Source organism: Microcaecilia unicolor, chromosome 8, assembly GCF_901765095.1.
Source record: "Microcaecilia unicolor chromosome 8, aMicUni1.1, whole genome shotgun sequence".
In the NCBI taxonomy this organism is placed as follows: Eukaryota; Metazoa; Chordata; class Amphibia; order Gymnophiona; family Siphonopidae; genus Microcaecilia; species Microcaecilia unicolor.
Genome location: NC_044038.1, coordinates 227726875 through 227741934, shown reverse-complemented (window position 1 = coordinate 227741934; position 15060 = coordinate 227726875). Strand labels below are relative to the sequence as shown.

The following is a 15060-nucleotide window of genomic DNA, read 5'->3' as shown; positions in this document are numbered from 1 at the left end:
GGCGGGGGTCCCCAATCCCCGCCAGCCAAAGTTCTGTGTCTTTACTGAAGACTCTTCAGCCCGTCTCTGGGTCGGCGCGTTGCTGCAGACTGCTGCAGCAGCTGATCTGATTCTGCAAGCGGGAAGCCAATTCTCTTTGCGTGGTATGAATCGTCCAGGATGTCAGGATGATTCATACCACGCAAAGAGAATCGGCTTCCCGCTTGCAGAATCAGATCAGCTCCTGCAGGCTGCAGCAACGCGTCGGCCCAGAGACGGGCTGAAGACACAGAACTTCGGCTGGCGGGGATTGGGGACCCCCCGCCAGCACAGGTACTCGACGGCGATGGCGACGGGGAAGGGTTGGCGACACCGGGGGAGGGGTCCAGGGCCAAATCTGAGGGGGCCCAGGCCCCACGTAGCTACGCCACTGCTACAATGTAGTAAATTTAAAACAAATCGGAGAAAATTTTTCTTCACCCAATGCATAATTAAACTCTGGAATTCGTTGCCGGAGACCATGGTGAAGGATGTTAGAACAAGTCCATAAACCACTACTAAGTGGACTTGGGAAAAATCCACAATTCTAGGAATAACATGTATAGAATGTTTGTACGTTTGGGAAGCTCGCCAGGTGCCCTTGGCCTGGATTGGCCGCTGTCGTGGACAGGATGCTGGGCTCGATGGACCCTTGGTCTTTTCCCAGTGTGGCACTACTTATGTACTTCTGAAGAAGAGGGCCCTCTATAAGGCACTGGAGGTCCATATACCCCAGGAAACGTGGCCAATCCAATTACACTAAAATCACCAATAAGGGTTGCCTTATTGCCCTCTGCAGCATAGGGCATTTACATATTCCAAGAAAGTAAGTGTATGTGCAAGACCATGCATAAACAAGTGCAATACAGGAGCCTAGGAGACACCTTTTATTGGACACACACAAGGCCTGCTGCTTGGAACGAGACAGGCTCTCTCATCTCAGAAATTTTCAAGGACGGGTCCTGTGCCTTTCCTCGAGGCAGCTCCCAGTCCCAACACAGGGATTCAAGGAGATTGAAGCCGGTCCGAGGTATCAACGTCTCCTAGAGGCCGATGCTCAAAACTTAATGCTAGCAATAAAAAGCAGTTAGTGCCCGATTTGCGTGCATGTTACTTTGCACAAAATGCTTAACGGGCTCAAGCGCGGACGTTAGTATGTACACTAAACATTAACGCATTTAAATGGATGCAAATGAGGTCAGTTTGTATTCCTTCTCAATGAACAAACGAAAGCATTGTCATGTACAGGTGGGAAAAAAATGGCCAATAATGCTGAAAATGTACTGCCAGGTCAGAAGGTTTACAGGAGAAGATTTCTTGTCAGCTTTTCACATTCCACTGCATTTTATTGTCTTCCTTTGCAAGCGGAAGGAAGCCCATGCAAGTCTGAGCAGTGCTAATGAGAACCGAGCATGTGCACGAGTCCAGCCGAAAGCGAAAGCACACATCAGTGCCTGTTTTCTGCGCTTAAATATAAGCCTTCCAAAAATTAAAGTGCAAACAATTTTTGAAAGGCTCATATTTAAAAGCGCAGATGCAAGCTGACATGTGCATGCACTTCCAGGCTTGTCTGAGCATGTGCATAAGAGCTGCACTGGCTGCAAACCTTTTGTGCTCTGTGCCGGACACGATCTTCTCCTTGCTTTAAGTTTCTTAGAGCCAATTAACCGTAGATATCATTTGCCTATGATTTCTTTTGAGCCTCACTGAGCTATTTTTCTGCACTTTTGCACTATGGGCTTTAGCATCCAGCTTTGAGCACTGGCCTCCTAGTGCGGTAAGAGGAAAACCGGAAGAGGCAGACACTCTACAATTCACATGCAACACTCTCCCCCTCCTATCCCCTTTGGTATCTCTCCCTTCCTATCTCAATCCTAAATTCCCAGCCCCAATTCAGCATCTCTCCCTCATTCTCAAATGACCCATCCCCCCATCCTAATTTCCAACTTAAGAGTTGCATGGGGACAGAAATCTCACCCATCCCCACAAGCAGTCTTCTCCATCTCCACCCATACCCATAAGCCTTAAAAGGTGGAGAATAAAGGATTTTTTTAAATTTGACATTTATAGCCGCACTTCATCCTAAACAGACACGAGTTCAATGTGGCTTACATTTGAAAATACAGTGAGACAAGAATAATAGAATTAAGTAGCATCATGGGAGCAAGTCGATGGACATGTCAGAAACATTGAACAAAGTTGAAATTACCATATATACCCAACTGAGCATTTAAAAGTCTGTACTTTAATGATGCTGCATGTTCAGAAACCATAGACATAAGTATAGATAGTTTTTCGAAAATTATAACATGCACACACCAGGACATCCATGCACACATTAAGTAAACAACAATTTCTACAGAGTACATCCAAAACATAATTATTATAATCTCCTTTAAACTCTGCTCTCTAGTTCATAAAATCCTATATGGTGAGGTACCTGGCTACATGATAGATCTCATCAGCTTACCTCTCAGGAATACATTCAGACTCTCCCGTTCGTATCTTAGCCTTCATTATCGAAAATGCAACGGGATCAAGTACAAATCCATGTATGCTACATCCTTCTCTTTCATCAGCACTCAGCTTTGGAACTCTTTGCCGAAAACCATAAAAACCATCCCCAACCATCTAACTTTCAGGAAATCTTTAAAGACCATGTTATTTGGAAATGCTTATCCCACGGCCTCTGCATGTGTCTCCACTGTTGGATGCGCATCGATCTAGAGAAATTTTGGACACATTCCCCTTCCCTCCTGGTTTTCCTACTCCTTCCATCCATTCCTACTCTTCCCCATTCTCTCTTGTAGGTTTTTCTGCTGTATTAGCCTCATTTCACTGCATTGGCGTCTGCCTCTGTGGTGCGCTGTAAGCCACATTGAGCCTGACACTGTTGGGAAACTGTGGGGTACAAATGAGATAATAAATAAATAAATGTTTAAATCATCTTTATTCAAAGCACAATATGTTGGTAGATAAGCTTCATACGAACAAGAAAAACGAGTTTACCATCCAACATGGCACAATATAAACTTTTACAGAGAAACATACCCCAAGAACCCTTCCACTCTCCCCTCTCTCCGTATAAGCCCACCTGACAGTTTCCACCAGCCAAAATAGCTAAGAAATGATTTACTCTGTTCTAATAAGGCCAGCCCATTAAGCTATGCATCACCACTTGCAAAATATAAATGTCAGTCAGCTCCAACTCTTCTGGTGCTGCTTTTCCTTACCCATCATTATTCCCAAGACTCATCTATATACTAACACTCAGCCTGCATACAAATATTCAAAAAAATAAAAATACCATTAGAATGGGTGTGAGTGAGTTGTGTATGCAGTATAAGAGTTTTGGCGGGAGGGGGGGGGGTTACATTTGGAAAAAGTTCATACTGAGCTGTTTATGGTATCTGTATTTGTTACATGGTCAGCACCTCTTATACATTGAACCTGTTGTAACAAAATTCAGTGGATATTGTGCTGTATGTTTTTTCATGCTGCTTTGTATGACGTTGATTAAATAAAGTATAAAGAAAAAAAACCATCCAAACAGAACTTTTATTGGATGAAGGTAGCTCTTCCCTCATTATTCAATACCTCTCTTTTTAAATAGTAGCAATAAAACAAATCGTGCATTTTTATAATATACTACTGCATTCCACAAAACAAATCAAATTCCCAAATACCATCCTTCTCTTTTGATCTACACACAATTAAAAAAAACGATTTTAAATGCTCCCAGGTTTCAACCTAATTAATGATTTAAAAAAAAACTTTTGTACTTAAAATTAAAAACTCTGAATGTTGAGCACCTGATTCTCATATCATGATATGTTTTGGTGGGCCTTTACTAGGTTTAAAAAAAAAAATCTCAGCACCAATATGCCTGCTAGGGTGTCCCTATAACCAGCCCCTTGAAATGCCACAATTATTATTATTATTAACATTTGTATAGCGCTACCAGACACACGCAGCGTGAACACCTGACACAGAGAGACAGTCCCTGCTCTATACAATATACAAAGTGCAAAACCCTTACGTAAGAAACTACACTGACTCCCACTCAAGGAACGTATCACCTTTAAAGTTTGCACATTGGTTCACAAAATCATTCATGGTGAAGCCCCTACATACATGTCTGACTTAATAGACCTGCCACCCAGAAACGCTAAAAGATCATCTCAAACCTTCCTCAATCTCCACTTCCCTAAGTGCAAAGGCATAAAATACAAAGCACTGCATGCATCAACCTTCTCTCATATGAGCACACAATTCTGGAACACACTACCACGCAACCTGAAAACGATCTACGAACTAACTGACTTCCGCAAACTACTGAAGACTCATCTCTTCGAGAACACCTACTGCAAGGACCAAAACACCTGAATTCACACACACTATAGAAAAGCACCTATTCAATCTCTTCTGAAATCTCTTCCCCGTACTTTCACCACACTTAAAACCACCCTTACAGATAAAACTGTTACACCCTAATATCCTTCATTATTGTCCTATCGCCCTATCACTTCCCCACTGACACATTCTATTGTTTCTATTCCTAGATGATATTTCGACTTTGACTTTGTCTTCCCACAACTCTTCACAATGTACCTATAATTATATTATGACCATTTGTATTTCCAGTATTCAAAACGTATTGTAAGCCACACTGAACCCGCAAATAGGTGGGAAATGTGGGATACAAATGCAATAAATAAATAAAATAAATAAATATAGAGTTTACAATCTAAAAATACAGACAAGACAATTAAGGGCGAGGAATGTACTGGGTGAGAAGGAACAAGGATAGGGGAACTGAGTAGTGGCTAGGAGCCAAAAGCAGTGGTGAAAAGGTGGGTTTTCAGCATAGACTTGAAAACAGGTAGAGATGGAGCTAGACGTATAGGTCCAGGAAGTCTATTCCAGGCATAAGGTGCTGCGAGAGAAAAGAAGCGAAGCCTGGAATTAGCAGTGGAGGAGAAGGGGGACGACATGAGAGATTTGTCCAGCGAACGTTGTGATACTTCTGTGTGCATCCCTACGCTGCACAAACCGGCATGTTTCTAACTATAACCTCCTTGCTTTTTTTTGGGGGGGGGGTGAACCAATATGGCAGCTGCCTGGAAACCAGCATTAACTATTTGACGTCATGCCGGTTCCTTGCATCAGGGAAGGGAGGTGGTACTTGGACATCTTGAAGAATCCTGGGTAAGTTCTTGGTCACTGAGAAGCTCGTACACTAAGACGGGAACCCGCAGGAACAACCTCCATCTTCGCGGGACTCCCCCCCCCTGTTGTTCCCGAACTTCCTGTGTGGCAAGGCAACTCTTTTTACTCCGTCTTTCAGATCGCCTGCGAGAGACCCCACCCTCTCCCCTCCCCTCCCACAACTTTCCTTTTCGAACACTTCCGGCGTTCCGCCCGCCCTCCTCTGACGCCACTTCCTCTTTGTTTCCGGCAATTGGGCTCCCGACCCCAACAGAGAGAAGTTATTATGTCAGAGAAGAAAGGCGGAGCCGGGGGGGCCGGTGAAGCAAACTTTGCGATTGTTGGCGACCTCAGATATAACTTTGATGGTAGGATGAGGGAGAGGAGGGGAGGGAACGATGGCAAACCGGTCCCCGAATGCGTGCGAAGAGGGGCGCTTGGTGTGTGTGTGTGTGTGTGTGAGAGTGCGAGGGGGAGGGGCAGCCGAGTCACGGGTTACCATTTTTTGTCCCCCAAAAAGGAAGACAGCAGCATAAGAGAGGAAGCCATTGACTACTGTCTTGGGATTTATTTATTATTATTTTTTAATTCCAGAATTAAACAAAAAATTAGAAAAGCAAAACTCAACCCTGCTTCATGACATCAGCAGTGCAGAAGGCTCTCTCTCTCTCTCTCCTCAGTGAATACAGCTTTCGGCGTTTTGTTTATTCTGGTCAGAAATTAGCAGCTGCCTGCTGAGGGGCAAGGATAGCTCATTCATTCAGAGGCCAACTAGTTAATGCTGCTATTTAACTGTCCCTGGAAGGCTGAGGGATTGGAAAGTTTACATTTATCACAGAAGTAAGGGGCCTGCCTGCAGGAGGAAGGACGGAGGATCTCAGCAATCAGCTGACTGGGGCTGGCCACAGACGCTTCACGTTCTCGTGCGTCTGTTTATACCATAGGGGAGGAGTCAGGACTCAGAGAAGAAACCCGGACAAACCCAGCAAATTGAGAAATCCGCCCGGACTCCCCACAGTGTCCTCAAAAAGAGGACATGTCCGGGGAAATCCGGACAAATGGTAACCCTGAGTGCGCGTGACTTGGTATCTCTGGACTGAAATTGGTGGCAGATGCGAAGCCCGTTGTTGTCCAGGTTTGGGAAGAAGGAGAGAGAAGAGAGTAGGCGTCAGGTTGGTGTCATAAATATGCTCTTCCCTTGACCAGGCGCCGAAAGCACTAGTTACACTGTCTCTGATTCAGCAAGTCTCTAAGCCTCCCCGCCCCCACCCCAAAGAATGGCCTTCCTAGGAAGCTTACTAACAGGAGCTGCCAGTGATACTGGGTGTGGGCACAGAACAAAATAATAGAGGCTAGTCTCGTTCCTTTGTTGCTGCTGTGTAGGAAAAGAAAGGAATAAACAGAAAAGCTGTTTCCAAGTACAAAGTTGCTTTGAACGGAGAGGAAGCAGCAGCTGCTTTTTAAGAGTAATTTTATAACAGGGAACCTAGAGGGTAGTAGGAGAGAAAGGTGCCTATTTTATAAAGGCACATAGATATGAAACCAATGGAATGGTACTTAGATTGAAGGCACATGCATTACATCTGTTCAAGAGCGGGTGTAAATGATGTTCCTACTGAGCCCGCAAATAGGTGGGAAAATATGGGATACAAATGCAATAAATAAATACTATATTGTTATTAACATTTGTATAGCACTACCAGATGCACGCAGTGCTGAACATCCAACGTAGAGAGAGACAGTCCCTGCTCAAAAGAGCTTACAATCTAAAAATAAGACAGACAGACAAGACAATTAAGGACAAGGGAAGTACTGGGTGAGAAAGGAACAAGGGGAGGGCAATTTAGTAGTGGCTAGGAGCCAAAAGCAGTGGTGAAAAGGTGGGTTTTCAGCATAGATTTGAAAACAGGTAGAGATGGAGCTAGACATACAGGCTCAGGAAGTCTATTCCAGGCATAAGGTGCCACGAGGGAAAAGGAACGAAGTCTGGAGTTAGCAGTAGAGGAGAAGGGGGACGACAAGAGAGATTTGTCCAGATTTGTACATGCAGTTATTATTATTATTAGCATTTGTATAGTGCTACCAGACACAAGCAGCACTGAACACCTGACATAGAGAGACAGTCCCTGCTCAATAGAGCTTACAATCTAAAATAATGCGGACAGACAAGTTCTGCATGCTTTATAAAATAAGTGTGTATATTCCACCATAGGCAGCTTCCTAATTTGCATAGTGGTTAGGCTGATCCTGGACCAAGTGAAAAGGAGAAGAGGAGTTAATAAAAAGGTGCATTTTTACAGTTTGGATGCTATACCTTCGTTATTGACTTTGCCTCTATTAAGAACTCCTTTTGTAGAGCATAAATACAATGATGATAACAGGATTACAGAGCATGTCAACCCAAAATCTTGAAAGGCATTTTCTCACATAAATCTTTTACCGTCAAATATCTTGGCCATATTTGCATAAAGTCTGTATGCAACGTATTGAAAGTTTTGCTGTAATATTTATTTTTGTTTCCTTTTAGTAAGTTTTTCTGCTACCTTTATGTGTTTGAATAAAAAAAATAATAATTCTGTCATTTGTGGAGTGAAATAACTTGCATAAAAAGGGTAACCCTTAATTGTTGTGTTTATTCCCTTGGCTGCTACATATTTCTACACTTGGGGGGTAATTTTATAAAAACATGTTTTCTGCCTGTGGAAAATGTGTGATTGAATATGCATGCCATCAAAATGGTGCATGCTTATTCACACTCTGCTTGCACACGTTCTTCAGGGCATAGCTGGGGCAGAGGAAGGACGGAGTTGCAGTGTATGTGCGTATTTTATAAAATAGTTGAGTACCCCTGTGCCCTGAAATTCTATAAATGGTGATTAAAATTGTGTGCACAATTGTGGGCTTGCACCCAATTTGCACATGCAATTATTTTAACCCACCTAGGTTTTAAGATGGTAAATATATTTTAAAATAAATTGATTAATGAGCCAAGTAGTGCTAATAATTGGGTGCTAATTGTCAGCACTAATAAGCATTAATTAAAACACAAATTATGCGTGTAGTTATAGAATAAGGGGGATCCACACCTAATTTAGATTTGAGGATTTACACCAGGGTTTAATTGGTGCATAGAATATGTTTAACCCCAGGATCGGCACCTAATTTTGAGTGCCGTTTATAGAATAGTGCTTAGCATGGTTTTTCAGCGTGCATTTAGGCGCTATACATACAATTTGGTCCATGAAGTACAGTTTTATAACTAGGCAGCCGCATTTACATATCTCTTCCGTATGTAAATGTACAGAAGACTGGTGTCTTGCAGGTAAATGTACACATACATGTATAAGTGGTATAGCACATAAATACGGGGCAGTTTTTACATGGAAGGGGCATGATCGGTGCTGCCATTTTACTTTATTCAACCACGGTTGTGCCAAGTCTATAGCTGGTGTAACTGGAGGCATGTAAATGTTAGGCAGGCTGATACCAGGTTTTGCTGGTATTCTGTAACAGAATCTGGGTGCCTGCATGGAATAGACTTTCACCACGTGTCCTGAAGGCACCTCAATAGAGGGTACATGTATATAATATGTAAACTGCTTTGATTGTAATACAAATTGTAATACAAATGTATTACAAATTGTAATACAAATGTATTTCACCACGTGTCCTGGAGGCACCTCAATAGAGGGTACATGTATATAATATGTAAACTGCTTTGATTGTAATACAAATTGTAATACAAATGTATTTTCATTATTCTTATCTTATTGTAAGCCACACTGAGCCCGCAAAGAGGTGGGAAAATGTGGGATACAAATGCAAACAATAATAATAATAATCATAGAAAGACAGTATGTCTAATCCCATCCCCTTTCCCTAATTCCGTATTAGGGCTTCCACTCTAAGTGCTGGTTATTGTTAAACCTGTTCTATTAAGGAAAGGAAACACCCACTAGGTACAAACCTTTCTACAAATCCTTTTGTTTTAAAAGAGTGCATTTACACGTGCAAGTGTCCATATACATGCCTAAATGACTGGAATACAGCCATTTATGGCTGGCTAAAACTAGGTTGCTCCTTACAGGATTACCCCTGCCCCCCCAATAACCCCTCATTCTATAACCTTAATGCCTTTTGCGCGCTAAGCTTATAGGATGTTAGCACTTTTGTGAATGTTCACATATGCACATGCTGGAGGGATTCGAAGTGATAGTCTGCAAACAGCACTCAGCCCATATACCTCCGGATTCTATATAGTGCGACTGAAATTGTGCTCGTAAATCTAGTCGTATTCTGGATTTGTGTGCGCAGTTTATCTTTAGCCAATCGGTGTTGGTAAAAGTGTTGAACAAGCAATTACCAACACTAATTGGCAAAGCGTATTCTGAAAAGGGGGCGTGGCTATGGGCAGGTCGGTGTTCCGAAAAAAACTACATGCAGGGTTATAGAATACACCTGCTCTGTGCCTAACTTAGGCGCTGATACTTACACCAAATTTTACTTGGTGGAAAAGGCCGTGCCTAGAGTTGGCGCCATCATGGCTGCTAGGCATATTCTGTAAAACCCCTAGGCGTGTTCTATAAACTGCGCCTAAATTAGGTGTGGTTTACAGAATACACCTTGGCGGGAATTTTTTTCGGTGCTCATTTTTCAAGCGCCATAAATAGAATCTAGTCCATAGTGCACAACTGCAATGGGAACAACACGTGGACAGGTCCCACCTGTAACTTATAGAATGCTATAAGTTACATAGTAAACAGCAATATTTACAGGCTCACATTTACGAGGCGTGTTACTGCCTCAGTGTTGGCATTAATATGTGGACTTAACGCTCTGTTCTGTAGGGGCCCAGCTGCAGTTATAGAAATTCATGCTCAGCAACCTGCATTTTGGCACTGAAATTTGGGCGACCTTTCTAAAGTTGCCCCCATAGCTACAGGCAGCCATTTACACCTTCAAAGTAGGTTTAAACTTGTGTGGGAGATCTGGGGACTTCTTTTATAAAGGGTTATGGGAATCTGTGATGCATTTATAGATTAGGCGCCTTTTGGAATTTTAATATAGGCAACCTGTTAGAAAATACCCAGGTTATGGTTGTACTGCTTCTTATTTTGGGGGAGAGGATTTTCTTCGGGTCCTCCAACTCGGTCAGACCCGGGCTTGACTTGGAACCTTGGTGCCATGAGCCCCCACTCACAACTGCCAGAGGATTGTTTTTCTTTATTATTCCCTCCCAGCTCACTTATTCTCAGCCCTGGATTAACCATTAAGTAAAATAAACACATGCTTAGGGCACCAAGGGAAAGAAGGGTTTTTTCCCCCCTAGCTATCAGGCCTTTAAATCGTTCACGGCCGTCTTCCACTTCTATTATCCAACATGAATTTCAGTGTTTTTCTAATCATGAATATATTTGATGTTTTGTTTAGTGCAATAATGATATTTCTCAGCACTTATTGAGTCTTACTGTCTTTTCAGTTAAGCAATGGAAGGGCTAAGGGGAGCCACTGTTGAGCTGTCCTTAGGGCATCAGTTGGACTTAATCCAGCCCTGCTTATTCTGTCACTACTGTACAAAGGCTCCTTCCAGAACGCTACACTCATGGGCCTAAAATCTGGCCATTAGGTGTCACTGTTCCACCCCAGGTCTGTCAATTTCACCACTCATGAAAGGTCTAATCGCACAACTTCCTTTATTTGGCTCTTATAAATAAGTAACTGACACCTGCAGAACATGTATGAGGTAGTGAGTTTTTTGTTTAGCAGACCTCTGCCCTACTTGATCCAAGCGTTTCCCCCCCCCCCCCCCCCCAAAATCACCATAACTGTGTCCCTCTTATGATTCCAGCCGTAATAACTTAATAGATGATAGCAAATTAAGATCAGTAAGGTGGTTAGGGTTGTAAATGCCACTTCATGAAAGTTATCCCTACGTGCCTTCATTTAGGGTTGTAATTGCTGCTTTACCATAGCCGCTTGCTATATCTGCTAGTCCACACTGATCTGCGTTGTTGATTCCTTGCCATCTTCCTGTCATTCTTCCTGGAAGCTAATGCCTGGTTTTCTTCCAGCCTACGCAACTGCAAGAGCCACGTAGGAGTGCAGGTAAACAAGCACACGGGTTCAAGTTCTAATAGCCGTAGCAAATAGATGTCACTTGCAGAGACCTAATATGTATAGATTTATAGATTCCTTCGTTTATTAAAGACACAAAAGGAAATATGTAGGAGTGCAATATGTTTTTCCTGACAAGTGATTTGGGTGGAAGCTCTAATGAGATGACGGCAAATCTTTAGAATTTAAGAATCCATCTTTGTTGAGACAATATGCATGACTTCTGTTTTCTTTAGATAGCTGTAAAAACAACAGTTTGAGACACAATGCTGCCTTCTTTTCTCTGCAGAAGAGAGGCTGCTGACTTTTGCAATATGCCGCTGTATCTACTGCAGAAGAATTAAGCTACTACTACTTAACATTTCTAGAGCGCTACTAGGGTTACGCAGCGCTGTACAAATTAACAATAAGGACGGTCCCTGCTCGGAAGAGCTTACAATCTAAAGGACGAAATGTCAAGTTGGGGTAGATAAGTTTTCTGAGAAGAGGTGTAGTGATTAGGTGCCGAAGGCGACATTGAAGAGGTGGGCTTTGAGCATTGATTTGAAGATGGGTAGGGAGGGGGCACGGCGTATGGGCTCAGGGAGTTTGTTCCAGGCATGGGGTGAGGCGAGACAGAAGGGACGGAGCCTGGAGTTGGAGGTGGTGGAGAAGGGTACTGAAAGGAGGGATTTGTCTTGAGAGCGGAGGTTACGGGTAGGGACGTAAGGGGAGATGAGGGTAGAGAGGTAAGGAGGGGCTGCAGATCGAGTGCATTTGTAGGTGAGTAGGAGAAGCTTGAACTGTATTCGGTATCTGATCGGAAGCCAGTAAAGTGACTTGAGGAGAGGGGTGATATGAGTATATCGGTTAAGGCGGAAGATAAGACGTGCGGCAGAGTTCTGGATGGACTGAAGGGGGAGTAGATGGCTACGTGGGAGGCCGGTCAGGAGTAGGTTGCAGTAGTCGAGGTAATGAGAGAGTGGATGAGAGTTCGGGTGGTGTGCTCGGAGAGGAAGGGGCGAATTTTGCTGATGTTATAGAGGAAGAAGCGACAGGTCTTGGCCATCTGCTGGATGTGTGCAGAAAAGGAGAGGGGAAGGGGTGATCCAGAGCTCATCCAAGATGGTCACATAGGAGACTTTCTCTGAGAATTGTTTTCAAAACACTACCTCCTCAGCTCCCCTCTGACAAAATAGACACCCTTACAAAAAGTGTGTGATCACTCACCAGAGACAGTGAGGAACAAAAAGTGCTGATTGGAACAAGGCACCTTTACTTTATTGCCTTTCAAGTGCCACAAGTCTGATTCTGGAAAATGGGGGCATCCAAGGACAGGCCCAGCTCAGAAGCAAATCCTGGAAGATTTATGCTGTCTAAGAAATGGTGGCTGCTCAACTGAACTCTTCCAAAGAAATTCAAATGGAGATTGCTGTTTTAATACTCAAGCCATGGCCTCACAGCAGAAAATGAATCAGCTGGATTGTGGATGACCACTTAGAATTGGTGCAGGCGAGGTAACGCAAAATGCACGGGACACACAATTGCTGAAGTTTGATCTGGAGGATATGTTGAAACTGGAGGGATAGCTTGAGAAGTCTTGCTAATCCTTGAAAGTGGAGGAGTAGCCTAGTGGTTAGAGTGGTGGACTTTGGTCCTGGGGAACTGGATTCAATTCCCACTGCAGGCACAGGCAGCTCCTTGTGACTCTGGGCAAGTCACTTAACCCTCCATTGCCCCAGGTACAAATAAGTGACTAAGCCGCATTGAGCCTGCCATGAGTGGGAAAGCGCGGGGTACAAATAAAAAAAAAAAAAGTTAGCTCATTCAATGAGGGAATTCACCTTCTCTCACCTACATTAATCATTTTCCCATACTGAATATTTTTGATTTGCAAATCTGAAGCTTTTATGGGAAATGCAACTAACTAACTAGCTAGTCACTACACACAAGAACTAACTCCAGCTGCACATACTGTATTTACATATCCACTCTTACGCTGTGCCATTTTCATTCAGATTTTCTGACCCCCATATATGAATTTTCTATGTTAGCCATCCTTATTTTCTTTCTATCTTACCTGTCTACATGTTCCACTTACCCACATGCTGTCTGGTAAGATGTTTTAACTTGTGTTGACATTGTAGGAGGCATGCTATACCATAATGTGTACTGACTATTTTTACTTCTCTAATTGTTTATTGCCCATGGTGCTTATTTTGGAAACACTATTTGTGTTTTAGACATGCATGAACCAGCATTTAGATGTATACATTTAAATCCTGATTTCATAAGGCCGGGATATACACATCTAAAGCACATGTATGGCAAGGGAGCATGGTCTGGGGGCCTAAGGAGGTTATGGGTCATGGATTTGAAATACCAGCTTTCTGTGGTACAATCATAGTGATTTACATTTATTATATGTAGGTACTTAGCTACTTTCTCTGTTCCACAATCTTAAATTATTGTTTTAAATAGCAGTCAATAGAATAAAATAAAACATAGAAAAGAAAATAAGATGATACCTTTTTTATTGGACTAACTTAATACATTTTCGATTAGCTTTCGAAGGTAGCCGTTTTTCGTCAGATCAGAAATAAGCAAATTTTGATAAGTAACAGCATATATAAGTGAAACAAAGTATTTCAGTGACAGTCTGAAAGGATGAGGGAGGGGTGGGCTAGGTGAGAAACAGAGAGGGCTGAGAGGATGAGGGACAGGGAGATATGCATGGTGATCAGAGGGTGACAAAGCAGTGAACTTTCATGGTTTATAATGGGCTAGAAAACCCAGATCTTTAAGTCCTGTCTGGTGGGTGTCAAAATATTTAATCATTTTGACTTCAAATGGTCTTGCGTTCCTGTATTGTTTTAAAGTTTCCCTTAAGTATTCTCACCATAAAATCATTAGTACAGTGTTCTGGTTTTGTAAAGTGCTTTTAGAAGTGGACTAATATGGCTACCACATCTCGCTACTTGTTTTAAATATAAAGTGGCGTGGTAACTGTGTTTGTCCACTTTTAAACGTAATAAATAGAAATAAAACAAAACTTAGAAAAAAATGATACCTTTTCTATTGGACTAACGTCATGTATTAATGTATTAACCAAAAAATGTGTTAGCTTTCAAAGGTAACCTCCCTTCTTCAGATCAGAAATGAGCAAATGTTGACAAATACCAGAATATAGAAGTGAAACACAAAAGCATTCCAATAACAGTCTCAAAAGGAAGAGGGTGGGGTGGGTTAAGTGAGAAACAGGGGGAGCTGGGTGGGTGAGAGACAGAGATGAATGGCTGATAAGAGGATGACAAAACGGTATAAGTTTATGGTTTATAATGGGATAGGAAACCCAGATCTATCTTAAGCCCTGTCTGGTGGATGTCAAAATATTTCATCATTTTGACTTCAAAGGTCTTACTTTCCTGGATTGTCTTAAAAATTCATTTTAGTATTCTCACCATCAAATCATTGATGCAATGTTCTGGTTTTGTAACCAGGATGTCACCTCTGAGGGACAGCACATTACAAAACAAACACTGCATCAATGATTTTACGGTGAGAATACTAAAACGAAATTTTAAGACAGTCCAAAAAAAACACGTTAAGACCTTTGAAGTCAAAATGATGAAATAGTTTGACACCCACCAGACAGGACTTAACAAAGATCTGGACTTTCTATCCCATTATAAACTATAAAATTATACTGCTTTGTCACCCTGTTTAGCAGCCATCCATCTC

General features: G+C 42.4%; 1 protein-coding gene across 4 annotated transcripts in view; it reads left to right on the top strand.

Annotated features, from left to right (window-relative positions):
* Window positions 1-5505: 5505 nt before the first annotated feature.
* Window positions 5506-15060, top strand: part of LOC115476921 (protein-glutamine gamma-glutamyltransferase E-like) — a 35290-nt gene continuing 25735 nt past the window's right edge. For 2 of the 4 annotated variants that reach the window (XM_030213502.1, XM_030213501.1), the window contains exon 1: window positions 6169-6398. The gene's annotated coding sequence lies outside the window, so the exon portion shown is untranslated. Of the gene's footprint in view, window positions 5595-6168; window positions 6399-15060 lie in introns of those variants that run through there. The other 2 variants (XM_030213503.1, XM_030213500.1) reach the window with 2 other exon arrangements.